Consider the following 16,231-nt stretch of genomic DNA (forward strand, 5'->3'; position numbering starts at 1 on the left):
AATAGAGAAAAATAAAACCTTTCCTGTCTGAAAGTAGGAATCTTAGGTTTGCTAAATTATAAGTTTCTTAAGGGTGAGTACCATGCCTAATTTTTTTAAAATTATTGATCTCTTTGTAGCTATTGTAGATCTGGCACATAGTTGGCACAGAGTCAATGTTTGTTGAGTAAAAGTACATGATATCTTATATCTCAAATAGCTATTCTTTCTATGCATGATCACAATAATTTCAGTTCATTTAAAGATTTGCTTACTGGGATTAGGTGTCTTTTTGTTACTGTAGGAGAGAATTTTGATGAAAACAGTAATTTTTTCTGAATCCATTTCTGAATTCATTCCTTACAGCTAGCTATCAAATCATTGGCCAGATTTGTCTGTTAAATTAATAATTTTTAATTAGTCTAAGTTACAATAATTTTTTGACATCTTGAGGGATAAGATTTAGCAGTATAAAATCTGGAAACCTTTTGATAATAAACCTTTAAATATATATATACTAAAGCCACTCTTGAGTAGGAAGTTTTATATATTCTCATCTAAGTCTTCTGAAGCTTTTCCCAACTCTTCAATTGAATCTCTTTTTTAATGAAACTTCCCTGTTTGATTTGCTCAAGAACCTATGTTTTAAAATTGTGTCTTGCAGAATACCTTATAAAGACAAGACAGTTTAAAAGGTGTTCCAGTTCAGTCGCTCAGTCATATCCGACTCTTTGCAACCCTATGAACCACAGAACGCCAGGCCTCACTGTCCATCACCAACTCTCGGAGTTTACCAAAACTCACGTCTATTGAGTTGGTGATGCCATCTAACCATCTCATCCTCTGTCGTCCCCTTCTCCTCCTGCCTTCCCTCTTTCCCAACATCAGGGTCTTTTCAAATGAGTCAGCTCTTTGCATCAGGTGGCCAAAATATTGGAGTTTCAGCTTCAACATCATTCCTTCCAATGAACACCTAGGACTGATTTCCTTTAGGATGGACTTGTTGGATCTCCTTGCAGTCCAAGGGACTCGCAAGAGTCTTCTCCAACACCACAGTTCAAAAGCATCAATTCTTCAGCACTCAGTTTTCTTTATAGTCCAACTCTCACATCCATACATGACCGCTAGAAAAACCATAGCCTTGACTAGACTGACCTTTGTTGACAAAATAATGTCTCTGCTTTTTAATATGCTGTCTAGGTTGGTCATAACTTTCCTTCCAGTGAGTAAGCATCTTTTAATTTCATGGCTGCAATCACCATCTGCAGTGATTTTGGAGCCCCCAAAAATAAAGTCAGCCACTGTTTCCACTGTTTCCCCATCTATTTGCCATGAAGTGATGGGACTGGATGCCATGATCTTCATTTTCTGAATGTTGAGCTTTAAGCCAACTTTTTCACTCTTCCTCTTTCACTTTCATCAAGAGGCCCCTTAGTTCTTCTTCACTTTCTGCCGTAAGGGTGGTGTCATCTGCATATCTGAGGTTATTGATATTTCTCCCGGCAATCTTGATTCCAGCTTGTGCTTCCTCCAGCCCAGCGTTTCTCATGATGTATTCTGCATATAAGTTAAATAAGCAGAGTGACAGTATACAGCCTTGGCGTACTCCTTTTCCTATTTGGAACCAGTCTATTGTTCTATGTCTGTTCTATGTCCAGTTCTAACTTGCTTTCTGACCTGCATTCAGGTTTCTCAAGAGGCAGGTCAGGTGGTCTGGTATTCCCATCTCTTTCAGAATTTTCCACAGTTTATTGTGATCCACACAGTCAAAGACGTTGTCATAGTCAATAAAGCAGAAATAGATATTTTTCTGGAACTCTCTTGCTTTTTCAATGATCCAGCGAATGTTGGCAATTTGATCTCTGGTTCCTCTGCCTTTTCTAAAACCAGCTTGAATAGCTGGAAGTTCATGGTTCATGTATTGCTGGAGCCTTGCTTGGAGAATTTTGGGTATTGCTTTACTAGTGTGTGAGATGAGTGCAATTGTGCAGTAGTTGCAGCATTCTTTGGCATTGCCTTTCTTTGGGATTGGAATGAAAACTGACCTTTTCCAGTCCTGTGGCTACTGCTGAGTTTTCCAAATTAGCTGGCATATTGGGTGCAGCACTTTCACAGCATCATCTTTCAGGATTTGAAATAGCTCAACTGGAATTCCATCACCTGCACTAGCTTTGTTCATAGTGATACTTCCTAAGGCCCACTTGACTTCACATTCCAGGATGTCTGGCTCTAGGTGAGTGATCACACCCTAGTGATTATCTGGGTCGTGAAGATCTTTTCTGTATAGTTCTTCTGTGTATTCTTGCCACCTCTTTAATATCTTCTGCTCAGGAGATACAATGGCTAAATCTAATACATGACTAAACTGAATCCTAAACTGGAGGAAGAATAAAGCCCTTAAGGACTTTATTTACTCCTTTTAAAAAATAGACATTAGATTATAAAAGGATATCTTTGTTCTTAGGTACACGTTTAAGTATTTGGGAGTAAAAGGGCATGGTATACGCACCTTACTCTCAAATGTTTCAGAAAATATGTTTATCTGTATGTGAAGATGACGATGCAGATGTTAAAATTTTGCAGACTGGATAAAGTATATTTAGGAGTTCTCCTAACATCATAGTTAAATAGTAGTATAATTTAGAACTTAAAAAAAAAATCTTAGGTATAGTTTATTAAATTTTCATCTATCGTGTACTTTTCTTTAATGTTCACTTCAGCTTGTTTTAATAAAAATCTATTAAATTTTCCCTTAGCACCATAAATACGTTTTTTTTTTTTAAAGTAGATCTATTTTTTATTATCTTAAATATTTTGAAGGAAATTCAAGAGTAAGGATCTGTTATAATGTTTTTCCAACTGGGTATAAAGAATTGCAGACTTACTGGTGGGCATTTACATTGTGATATGCATTATTTTTGGAGAAGGCAATGGCACCCCACTCCAGTACTCTTGCCTGGAGAATCCCATGGACGGAGGAGCCTGGTAGGCTGCAGTCCATGGGGTCGCTAAGAGTCAGACACAACTGAGCGACTTCACTTTGACTTTTCACTTTCATGCATTGGAGGAGGAAATGGCAACCCACTCCAGTGTTCTTGCCTGGAGAATCCCATGAACAGAGGAGCCTGCTGGGCTGCCGTCTATGGGGTCACACAGTCGGACATGACTGAAGCGACTTAGCGTGCATAATTTTTAAAGCACTTTACATATAATAATTCATTTTATTTCAGAGCAGCATTATGCTTACACCTTGTTTTGATATGCTTTTTCAAATTTGGCTTCCCTTGTGGCTCAGCTGGTAAAGAATCCACCTGCAATGCAGGAGACCTGGGTTTGATCCCTGGTTTGGGAACATCCCCTGGATAAGGGAAAGGCTACCCACTCCAGTATTCTGGCCTGGAGAATTGAATGTGTATAGTCTGTGGGGTTGCAAAGAGTTGGAGATGACTGAGCGACTTTGACTTTTCAAATTTAGCTAGACCAGAGCTTAGATGCTAAGCCTCAGAAGCTTTGCGTTTTCTTACCTCCTTTTTTCCAGACACAGACTGTGGGAACTGGTGATTTGGAACTCAATATAGAAAATTGATTATATATATATTGAGAAAAAATACTATCTTAGAATTATCTAGTTTGTACATAAAAGTCTTAACTTCAGGGCAGGCTTTTGTTGCCCTCATAATGTGGGAAGGATCCACACATAAGACTGTTCTTCAGTAATTGTCCAGAAAAAGAAAGTAAATATGACTTTTAGTACCCAAGTAGGAGGCAGACTGATAATAGAAACCGAGTTCTACTAGACTTCAGTTTAACCAAGTAAAATAACCAAAAAATTAAAAATAGAAAGATCAAGGGACTGATGTAGTATTGCTAACTTTTAAATGCTTTTTATTGAATTAAAACATGCATATTATACAGTCCATAAATACTGAGTGTCATTTTGATGAGATTTTATGAAATGAACACTTGTTTAACTAATACGAATACCAAGGTCAAGATATAGAACATTTTCATCAATCCTGGAGCCTCCTTCATGCCCCCTGACAGTCATCATGCTCTCCCAAAGGTAACTGTTATTCTGGCTTGATTCAGTATTCATTGGTATTGTCTGTTTTTGAACTTAATTTTTTTTATGATCAACATCTTGTTGGCAGGAGTCATTCATATTGATTCATATGGCAGTAGCTCATCCTTTTTCATTGCTTTGTAATACTTCATTATTTGTATATACTGCAATTTATTCATCCATTGTACGGTTGACGAACATTTGGTTTATTGTCAGTTTTTGACTACTATAAACAGTTCTGCTGTGAACATTCTTCAGCATGTTTTTTGGCACATATGTATGCCTTTCTGCTGGATAAATAACCAAGGGGGAACATGCTGAGTCTCAGAGTATTTGGATGTATAGCTCTTGTAGATGCTTCCTAGTTTAGTTTTCCAAAGTGGTTGAATCAATTTACACTTCCACCTGCATTGTACATGAGTTCTTGTTTCTCTTCATCCTCAACAACACTTGAAATTATTAGTGTTTCAAATTAACAACTCTTCTGCTATAAATCTAGTGAATTTTTTGTAGTTTTAATTTGTTATTCCCTGATAACTTAAAAGGTTCAGTTCAGTTCAGTCACTCAGTTGTGTCCGACTCTTTGCGACCCCATGAATCACAGCACACCAGGCCTCCATGTCCATCACCAACTCCCAGAGTTCACTCAGACTCACGTCCATTGAGTCAGTGATGCCATCCAGCCATCTCATCCTCTGTCATCCCCTTCTCCTCCTTCCCCCAATCCCTCCCAGCATCAGAGTCTTTTCCAGTGAGTCAACTCTTCACATGAGGTGGCCAAAGTACTGGAGTTTCAGCTTTAGCATCAGTCCTTCCAAAGAAATCCCAGGGCTGATCTCCTTTAGAATGGACTGGTTGGATCTCCTTGCAGTCCAAGGGACTCTCAAGAGTCTTCTCCAACACCACAGTTCAAAAGCATCAATTCTTCAGCTCTCAGCCTTCTTCACAGTCCAACTCTCACATCCATACATGACCACAGGAAAAACCATAGCCTTGACTAGACGGACCTTTGTTGGCAAAGTAATGTCTCTGCTTTTGAATATGCTGTCTAGGTTGGACATAACTTTCCTTCCAAGGAGTAAGCGTCTTTGAATTTCATGGCTGCAGTCACCATCTGCAGTGATTTTGGAGCCCCCCAAAATAAAGCTGACACTGTTTCCCCATCTATTTCCCATGAAGTGATGGGACCGGATGCCATGATCTTCGTTTTCTGAATGTTGAGCTTTAAGCCAAATTTTTCACTCTCCACTTTCACTTTCATCAGGAGGCTCTTTAGTTCCTTTTCACTTTCTGCCATAAGGGTGGTGTCATCTGCATATCTGAGGTTATTGATATTTCTCCCGGCAATCTTGATTCCAGCTTGTGTTTCTTCCAGTCCAGCGTTTCTCATGATGTACTCTGCATATAAGTTAAATAAACAGGGTGACAGTATACAGCCTTGACGTACTCCTTTTCCTATTTGGAACCAGTCTGTGGTTCCATGTCCAGTTCTAACTGTTGCTTCCTGGCCTGCATACAAATTTCTCAAGAGGCAGATCAGGTGGTCTGGTATTGCCATCTCTTTCAGAATTTTCCACAGTTTATTGTGATCCACACAGTCAAAGGCTTTGGCATAGTCAATAAAGCAGAAATAGATGTTTTTCTGGAACTCTCTTGCTTTTTCCATGACCCAGCGAATGTTGGCAATTTGATCTCTGGTTCCTCTGCCTTTTCTAAAACCAGCTTGAATATCAGGAAGTTCATGGTTCACATATTGCTGAAGCCTGGCTTGGAGAATTTTGAGCATTACTTTACTAGCGTGTGAGATGAGTGCAGTTGTGCGGTAGTTTGAGCGTTCTTTGGCATTGCCTTTCTTTGGGATTGGAATGAAAACTGACCTTTTCCAGTCCTGTGGCCACTGCTGAGTTTTCCAAATTAGCTGGCATATTGAGTGCAGCACTTTCACAGCATCATCTTTCAGGATTTGAAATAGCTCAACTGGAATTCCATCACCTCCACTAGCTTTGTTCATAATGATGCTTTCTAAGGCCCACTTGACTTCACATTCCAGGATGTCTGGCTCTAGGTGAGTGATCACACCATCATGATTATCTGGGTCATGAAGATCTTTTTTGTACAGTTCTGTGTATTCTTGCCATCTGTTCTTATTAACTTCTGCTTCTGTTAGGTCCATACCATTTCTGTCCTTTATCGAGCCCATCTTTACATGAAATGTTCCCTTGGTATCTCTAATTTTCTTGAAGAGACCTCTAGTCTTTCCCATTCTGTTGTTTTCCTCTATTTCTTTGCATTGATTGCTGAAGAAGGCTTTCTTATCTCTTCTTGCTATTCTTTGGAACTCTGCATTCAGATGCTTAAATCTTTCCTTTGCTCCTTTGCTTTTTGCTTCTCTTCTTTTCACAGCTATTTGTAAGGCCTCCCCAGACAGCCATTTTGCTTTTTTGCATTTCTTTTCCATGGGGATGGTCTTGATCCCTGTCTCCTGTACAGTGTCACGAACTTCATTCCATAGTTCATCAGGCACTCTATCAGATGAAGGCCCTTAAATCTATTTCTCACTTCCACTGTATAATCATAAGGGATTTGATTTAGGTCATACCTGAATGTCCTAGTGGTTTTCCCTACTTTCTTCAATTTCAGTCTGAATTTGGCAATAAGGAGTTCATGATCTGAGCCACAGTCAGCACCCGGTCTTGTTTTTGCTGACTGTATAGAGCTTCTCCATCTTTGGCTGCAAAGAATATAATCAATCTGATTTTGGTGTTGACCATCTGGTGATGTCCATGTATAGAGTCTTCTCTTGTGTTGTTGGAAGAGGGTGTTTGTTATGACCAGTGCATTTTCTTGGCAAAACTCTATTAGTCTTTGCCCTGCTTCATTCCGTATTCCAAGGCCAAATTTGCCTGTTACTCCAGGTGTTTCTTGACTTCCTACTTTTTTATTCCAGTCCCCTGTAATGAAAAGGACATCTTTTTTGGGTGTTATTTCTAAAAGGTCTTGTAGGTCTTCATAGAATCGTTCAACTTCAGTTTCTTCAGTGTTACTGGTTGGGGCATAGACTTGGATTACTGTGATATTGAATGGTTTGCCTTGGAAACAAACAGAGATCATTCTGTCATTTTTGAGATTGCATCCAAGTACTGCATTTCAGACTCTTTTGTTGACCATGATGGCTACTCCATTTCTTCTGAGGGATTCCTGCCCGCAGTAGTAGATATAATGGTCATCTGAGTTAAATTAAAAAGTTAACACATATTTATATGTGCTTATTGATTCTTTGTTTTATCCTCTTGAGAAATGCCTGTTCATGTTATTTGCCTATTTTTCTATTGGGTTGTCTGTCTTACAGATTTGCAGGTCTTTATTTCTAGGATAAGTTTCTTGATAGATTAAGTGTTGAAAACTTCTACTTCTTTACTCTTTTAATATTGTGTACTAATTTGTTAATTTTAAAGTCTGTTTTATCAAACTCTTCTTTTATGGTTAGTGCTTTGCGTGTTTTAAGGATTCTTTGTCTCAAAGCCAAGAAGATAATTCTGCTATGTTTTCCTCTATAAACTTGAGTGTTTAGGTTTTTGCATGGTGTGTGGTAGGATTCATGTTTTGTTTTGTTTTCCACTTGGAAATTCATTTGGTTCAGCATTATTTATTGAAAGGACTATACTTTCCTACGGATTTCAGTAGTTAAGGTGACTGTTTATTTGTGGGTCTCTTTTTGGACTCTGTTTCTGTTCCATTGGTCTCTTTGTTGTTTTGCCAGTGCCATACTCTTAATTATTATAGCTTTAAATCCTCCAGCTTTTGTTATTCAACATTGCTTTGGTTGTTCTTGCCCTTCTGAATTTCAGTTAAGATTTTATGCTCAGCCTGTCAGTTTCCTAAAGAAGTAAATAAATAATAAATCCCTACTTAATATTAAGCATGTTAAGTATTTTTTATTTATTATTATTGTCTAGTTTAATGTTGAATCTGTAGATGGATTGGATATATTAAATATCTTTCCATATTGAGACTTTCAATACATTAACCATAGTTTATCTCCTGTATATTTAGATCTTTTAAAATTACTATCAGAAATGTTTTGTTTTGTGTGTAGAGGTCTTCCACATCTTCTAACTTTTAAAGTTAGTGATATTGTGATTATGTTTTTTAAAGTCCTTACAGTTTATAAATTCATACTAGCATATTTACAGATGAAATAATATAGTTTGGGGGATTTGATTCAAATAATACAGAGGAAGATGAGAAAGAATGGGGAAGGGACATAATAGGTGAAACAGTATTGACCATGATTTGATAATTATTGAAAATAGGTGATGGATACATGAGTTAATCATTGTTCTTTTTTACTTTGGTGTGTGTTTGAAATTTTCCATAACAGTAGGTTTAAAAATATGTATTAACTAAAGATTGAAACCTCAATATATAAGAATTCAAAAGTTTATAATAATTCTTTAAAAATAACTGTCATTTCATTACTCTGGAATCATTGGTAAGTGAAAGATCATTTATTTTTTATTTTCTGCACAGACTTTATTCCAGGATGACCAGATAGTTCAGAGGGAAAGCCGACTGTTATAGAAGAATCATAGGTAGTAAGAAATGCTACTACCTGTGATTGAGGATTAGAAGCTCACCACAGTGCGATTTCTAATAGAATTGTGATCCAGATAATGACCAGTTGTGTGCATGCATGCTCAGTTGATCAGTCGTATCTGACTCTTTGCAATGCTATGGACTGTAGCCCACCAGGCTCTTGTCCATGGCATTCTCCAGGCAAGAATATTGGAGTGGGTTGCCATTTCTTCCTCCAGAGGATGGAATCTTCCTGACCTGGGGATTGAACCTGCGTCTCCTGGATTGGCAGGTGAATTCTTTACTGCTGAGCCACCTTTAACTACTAAAGCCATGAGGTGAGAGTCTGTTGGGAAGTAGATATAATACAATGCATAGGCCAAAATGGAGTAAGCCTCTGACTGATTAGAACGATACTCAGTAGAATACCAACAGCTGCTAGCTATATAAGGACTCTGAAAATAATAATAGGCAAATTGAGAAGTCATAACTTGAAAAATAGCCTGTATAGTGGTGAATATGCCTTTTCTCTCTTTCCAGGACTCAGCTTTTACCAAATAGTGGGCTGAACTAGGGAACTGCACAGTGGGTATGGAAGTTTACAAAAACCCCAAGAGAATACCCTTATTTCTTACCAGAAGACAAGGAAAAGGAAATCACCTCCGCTTTTTTTTCTTTTTCTCTCCCAAGCTTGCCCCGAGACCATCTCTGCCTATAAAGTTGCATTGCCATGGTGGCACAAACACTAAAACTGAGAGAAAACCATTTTTCTTGTCAGAGGATTTGGGGAAAAGGCCTGTGGAAATTGATGCATGCTGGAGAAATTTCACAGGGAAGAGGGCTAATGTGAAAGGAGACTCACAAAGGTCCCACCTTACTCATGAGCTACACATGCATGGAAGGACCCAAAGAAATACAGAAAAGACAGAGAGCTCATGACAGAGCTACATGAGCATGGAAGGACCCAAAGAAATACAGAAAAGACAGAGAACTGACCTACGATGTAAACCACTGTTCAAATCCTAGACTTGCTGGAGTGATGCATGCAGAGGATGAACCCAAATAACATAGTAAAGACTTTGAAAACTGGGCTGACAGTAGTACTACCAGCCTTAGAAGGCAATATGTAACTTGTTGTATAAACTTAGGCCAAAAAAAAAGATTCTCCAGAAGATGTTAACAGAATCTAATTTCATAAACTAATATTCAGAATGCCTAGGATATAACACAGAATTATTTTACATACAAAGAAACAGGAAAATCTGACTATTTTTTACAAGAAAAGACAATAAATAGATGCCAACCCTGAGATGATTCAGATGGTGGAATTATCAGAAAAAGACTTTAAAGTAACTGCTACGTTATATCCCTGGGCAGTGAGGCAAAAGTGAACATTTTTGAAATGAACAGAAAGATAGTTCTCCTCTGATATAGAACCATATAAAAGAATCAAGTGGTAATTTCAGAACTGAAAATATATGAAACACAAATTTACTACATGGACTCAATAGCAGACTTGCAGATAATCGTCAGTGGAAATCTCAGATCATGTTTCTTCTGTATCTAGGGTATGTCTTTCTTCTATAATGCTTGTTATGTCTAGGCTGCATCCTGTGAAGCCTGGTCATAGGCTTTCTAGCTGTGAATTAGCATTCCATTTACATATCCTCTTTTATGCTTAATTATTCTTACATGAAGGGCTTCCCTGGTGGCTCAGCAGCAAAGAATCTTGCCTGCAATGCAGAAGATATAGGTTCCATCCCTGGGTTAGGAAGATCTCCTGAAGAAGAAAATGGCAACCCAGTATTCTTGCCTGGAAAACCCCATGGATAGAGAGAGGAGTCTGATGGGCTACAGTCCGTGGGGTTGCAGAAAAGTCAGACATGACTTAGGGACTAAACAACAACTCTTACTTGAATACTGCAAATGTGTCTGTATCAAGGGAGTTCCAGCTCCCTTGGAGCATCAAAGGAACTTGATACTTGGAGTATCAAGGGAACAGATTCAGATAGGGTCTTGGCCTGTCATTTTCCCAGACCTTGTCATTTCAGGTGAGGTTCAAGCAGTCAGTCAGTGGATTGAAAAAATAATAGTCAGCTAAGGTACTTAATATATCCATGTAGTTTTGCTTATTTGAGAGCTTTAAAAGTAAATAGGTATAGAAAAGTGGAAATGGACAACATATACATAAATCATGCACTGTAAAATCTTACGATTTAAAGGAAATGAATTTTATCTTGAAAACAAATGTAGATATAATAATTTTAGTGAAGAAAAAACACATTGATGATGACAGTTTTCTGAATAATATGTGGTTCAGAATGCATCGAAACTTATTTGAGCTGGTTTTCAGGTGATCGTGAACTTGCTTGACCTGCTTGGCTGCACAAAAGCAACCTGGTAGTTTACCAAACTTTTAATAGATCAAAACAGTGATTGCACTGCGAAAAGAGGAGTATTTGTGGCCTTGACAATGTAAGTTTTGGTAGTATTTATGTGCATCTGGTGGCCTCATTAATGAAGTATATGTCAAAACGTTGTTATAAGATTTATACATATTAGTTGTAAGTTATTAAACGTCTCATGAGCTGACCCTAAACCTATTATTTTCGCAGTATTAACTTAATCAGATTTCTTACAGGTCCCTGTAGTTTTATAACACTGATAAAATTACTCTCTCTTTTAATTTACTCTCTCTTTTTCTGGAGACCCATCTCAGAAATTTACATAAAGTGCTTCTTAAAAATAAAAGATTCCAGAAAGGCTGGGATCTATCAATCCTGTTAGACATCTGTTTGATACTTACAGATTATGCCATTTTATATGGTGTAGCCCATTAAATAATTGTCCCAAAGGGAAATCTGCTGTCATATTCATTTGGATATTAAAGTAAGACTTTGGCCATTGAGTAAAGCATGCCTTGAGCCTCTTGCATATAGCAATAAAATTAGACATTCAGTTGCATTTGAACTCATGCAACTGGGATTCTCATCTACAGTATTTTTCAGTTCCCTTCAAGAAAGACAAAAGGAAAAGAGTTCAGGTAGTTACACAGTTCTGAATGGTCATACAGTCTTATATATTGATGGATCAGATTATTTAATGTTTATCCCCAGAAGATATTTTGTGTTCACAAATACCCTTTCTCCCTACATAGTCACAACAGGGACTAATCCCATTATGCCCTACTTTCCTTCATATCAGGCACCAAGAGAGGATCAAGACTCAGGTCACCCCACACCACCTAGACTTTTGTTCCTACACACTCTGTATATCCCCACATTGATACCATCCCCCTTTCCCAATTTTCAAAATCCTTTGATTGTGTCCTCTAGACACATTATCATTAGCAAAACATCCTATTTCCTCAATATTGTTTTTGCACACTTTCTTCCCATTTCCTGTCCCAACAGATCTCTCTTTGCCAGGAGTTCTGTTCTCACTCCAGGCCTTACCATTTACCGTTGGGCGGAACTCAACTCATTGGAGGGAGAGTTTTCTTGGGTCATAGTATGTGGTAGGCAGAATAATGGTCCTTCAGTGATGTCCATGTCCTAAGTTCCCAGAAAGTGTGACTGTTAGGTTTGATGACAAAGAGGAGTAAAGGTTGCTAATCAGCTGACCTTATAATGGGATCATTATCTTGGATTACCTGGGTGGGCCCAGTGTAATTACAAGTATCTTGATAAGGTAAGAGGGAAGCACAAGAGATGACAAGCTGAGAAGGATGTGACCTGCTCCTGGCTTTGATCATTGAGGGGATCCCTGAGCCAAAGATTGCAGGCAGCCTTTCAGTTCAGTTCAATTCAGTTAAGTCGCTCAGTGTCCGACTCTTTGCGACCTATGAATCGCAGCACGCCAGGCCTCCCTGTCCATCACCAGCTCCCGGAGTTCACCCAGACTCACATCCATCGAGTCAGTGATGCCATCCAGCCATCTCATCCTCTGTCGTCCCCTTTTCCTCCTGCCCCCAATCCCTCCCAGCATCAGAGTCTTTTCCAGTGAGTCAGCTCTTCACATGAGGTGGCCAGAGTACTGGAGTTTCAGCTTTAACATCATTCCTTCCAAAGAACACCCAGGGTTGATCTCCTTCAGAATGGACTGGTTGGATCTCCTTGTAGTCTAAGGGACACTCAAGAGTCTTCTCCAACACCACAGTTCAAAAGCATCAATTCTTTGGTGCTCAGCTTTCTTCACAGTCCAACGCTCACATCCATACATGACCACTGGAAAAACCATAGCCTTGACTAGACGGACCTTTGTTGGCAAAGTAATGTCTCTGCTTTTGAATATGTTATCTAGGTTGGTCATAACTTTTCTTCCAAGGAGTAAGCGTCTTTTAATTTCATGGCTACATCTGCAGTGATTTTGGAGCCCCCAGAAATAAAGTCTGACACTGTTTCCACTGTTTCCCCATCTATTTCCCATGAAGTGTTGGGACCAGATGCCATGATCTTCGTTTTCTGAATGTTGAGCTTTAAGCCAACTTTTTCACTCTTCTCTTTCACTTTCATCAAGAGGCTCTTTAGTTCCTCTTCACTTTCTGCCATAAGGGTGGTGTCATCTGCATATCTGAGGTTATTGATATTTCTCCCGGCAATCTTGATTCCAGCTTGTGCTTCATCTAGCCCAGCGTTTCTCTTGATGTACTCTGCATATAAGTTAAATAAGCAGTGTGACAATATACAGCCTTGACATACTCCTTTTCCTATTTGGAACCAGTCTGTTGTTCCATGTCCAGTTCTAACTGTTGCTTCCTGACCTGCATATAGGTTTCTCAAGAGGCAGGTCAGGTGGTCTGGTATTCCTATCTCTTGAAGAATTTTCCACAGTTTATCATGATCCACACAGTCAAAGTCTTTGGCATAGTCGATGATCCAGCGGATGTTGGCAATTTGATCTCTGGTTCCTCTGCCTTTTCTAAAACCAGCTTGAATATCTGGAAGTTCACAGTTCACGTATTGCTGAAGCCTGGCTTGGAGAATTTTGAGCATTACTTTACTAGCGTGTGAAATGAGTGCAATTGTGCGGTAGTTTGAGCATTCTTTGGCATTGCCTTTCTAAAGGCAGCCTTTAGAAGCTTGTAAAGAAAGACTGGGAAACAGATTTTCCCGTTCAAATTTCCAGAAAGAAATGCAGCCCAGCTGATGCCTTGAGTTCCGCCCAATGGTAAATGGTAAGGCCTGGAGCGAGAACAGAACTCCTGGCAAAGAGAGATCCATTGAGGCAGGAAATGGGAAGAGAGTGTGCAAAAACAATATTGAGGAAATAGGATGTTTTGCTAATGATAATGTGTCTAGAGGACACAATCAAAGGATTTTGAAAATTGGGAAAGGGGGATGGTATCAATGTGGGGATATACAGAGTGTGTAGGAACGAAAGTCTAGGTGGTGTGGGGTGACCTGAGTCTTGATCCTCTCTTGGTGCCTGATATGAAGGAAAGTAGGGCATAATGGGATTAGTCCCTGTGGTTTCCTAGGTAGATTATTGTGACTATGGAGGGAGAAAGGGTTTGTTTGGGAAAGGCTGATTTATCAAGAGCAGCCAGAGATTTTAGACCTGTATTAAGTTTCTATTACTGCCATAGAATGACAAACTTAGAAAGTACTGCAAACTTAATGGTTTAAAACGGAACAAATTTATTATTACTATCTTACAGTCCTGCAGCTCAGAAGTTTCATAAGGGTCTCACTGGGCTAAAGGCAAGAGGTGTCGGTAGGGCTGCATTCTTCCTGGGAGCCTCAGAGGAGAGAGAATGTTTCCTTGTATGTTCAAGCTTCCAGAAGCTGCCTATATTCCTTGACTTGTGGCTGTCTTCTTTCATCTTCAAAACCAGCCACATTTCCTGTTTCTCTTCTGTCTCATATCGCTCTGACCATGGACAGGAAAGGTCCTCTGCTTTTAAAGACTTGTGTGATTACATTGGATCACCCAGATAATCTGGCATAAACTAACTACTCATCTCAAAATTTTTAACCTTATTGCATCTACATAGTCCCTTTTTGAAATGTATTTGCCGATTTCAGGGATTAGGGCATGGTCCTTTTAGTGGGGCCTTATTCTCCTACCACAGGGTTCCCTCTTTCTTCTGTGAATACTAATGTAGGGCTTGGTGCAGGATGGTATCCAGGTTTAGGGTGTGGTATTTGGTTCAGTATGTAGTTGATGCTGAGTCTTGGGCTTGAACTCTTGCTGCACTTCAGATCTTCTGTGAGGCTCATTTGAAGCTGAGGACAGTCTCGGGCCTCACTCTCATCTCAAAAAAGGATTAAGGTGCTGATGTATTCTGTGGACCAGATCAGTCCATCACATGAAGAGGAAAAGTGAAAGTGAAAGTTGCTCAGTTGTGTCCGACTCTTTGCAACCCCTTGGACTTTCCATATAGTCCATGAAGTTCTCCAGGCCAGAATACTGGAGTGGGTAGCCTTTCCCTTCTCCGGGGGGTCTTCCCAACCCAGGGATTGAACCCAGGTCTCCCACATTGCAGGTACATTCTTTACTGACTGAGCCACAAGGGAACCCAGACATTATTTGAAGAAATAAATTTGTTGAATAATTGCAGTAGTCTTGTGTGCTACCAGGAGAGCTGTATTAATCTTTCAGTTTTTGTTTACTTAATGAGGCTTCAGAAATGCTTTTCATCTAGATATTGACAGGGTAGAATTTTGATAGCATTTGATGTTTCTCTTGAATCAGAATATTCTTTGGTTCTAAGAGGTCTGGATCGTGAGACTTTGATTTAGGGTGTGTTTCTTGTTTTTGCTGTCAATTTTAGATTTAAATTGGTGTTACAAACTACTGTAGAATTAAGAATTTTTTATCATGCTAATGTTTCATATCCATTGTGAAAGTGAACTAATGTTCCCATTCAGTACTGAATAAATTGAGAACTTTATTTCATTGAAAACTTAAATTTCATCTTTACTCATTCATTAAATAATTTTAAAAGTATTTCAGCCTTTCTTTACAAGTTAAAATTGTTCTCTTAGAAATAATTATCTTTTTAACTATAATACAAACAGTAATCTGCAGAAGCAAGTTTGACTTTTTCATAAATTATGATAAACATAGTTAAGGATTGTTGGGTTTTGTATTACATCAATTAAATTTCAGCACTACTTTTAATTAATGTTTATATCAATAGATCCCTCAGTCCCAGAAAGATCTGTGATATCAGATTTAACTAACCTAAATTCCAAAGTAGGTCAGTAGGTCAATAGGTTATTAGGTCAGAAAAGGATTTATTTTAGTTTCCATTTTTTAAACCGAGGTTCTTGAGTTAAACCTTTTAAATTAGTAATTTAATGTTAATAATTAGATGAAATAAAATGCTTCTTCTGTAAGTTACAGGAACAAGTACATAGGAAGATAGTCTCTTTTACTTATGTTTGGTAATAGTAGCATGTAACTCTGTTACTTATTTTTTTTTTTCCTTAGCCCAGGCTCTAATGTTGGACAGTTAAAAGGAAACAAACAAGAAAAGGGCAGCAGTTAAGGTTTTCTTGTTATAAAATAATACATGTTCTTAGAAAAATTTTAGAAAGTGCTAAAGAAAAAGTAAAAATGGAAAAAATCCATAAGCTAATTACTCAAATAACAACAGTTGATACTTTG

The 16,231-nt window shown here is 38.5% G+C and overlaps 1 protein-coding gene across 10 annotated transcripts in view; it reads left to right on the plus strand.

Moving 5' to 3' along the window:
- Window positions 1-16,231, plus strand: part of CLOCK (clock circadian regulator) — a 121,867-nt gene that overhangs the window by 26,572 nt on the left and 79,064 nt on the right. For 3 of the 10 annotated variants that reach the window (XM_044945872.2, XM_044945871.2, XM_044945873.2), the window contains exon 3: window positions 3,895-4,042. The exons of the other annotated variants lie outside the window; for them this stretch is intronic. The gene's annotated coding sequence lies outside the window, so the exon portion shown is untranslated. The remainder of the gene's footprint in view (window positions 1-3,894; window positions 4,043-16,231) is intronic. 10 annotated transcript variants of the gene reach the window in all.

Source organism: Bubalus bubalis, chromosome 7 (assembly GCF_019923935.1).
Source record: "Bubalus bubalis isolate 160015118507 breed Murrah chromosome 7, NDDB_SH_1, whole genome shotgun sequence".
Taxonomy (NCBI): Eukaryota; Metazoa; Chordata; class Mammalia; order Artiodactyla; family Bovidae; genus Bubalus; species Bubalus bubalis.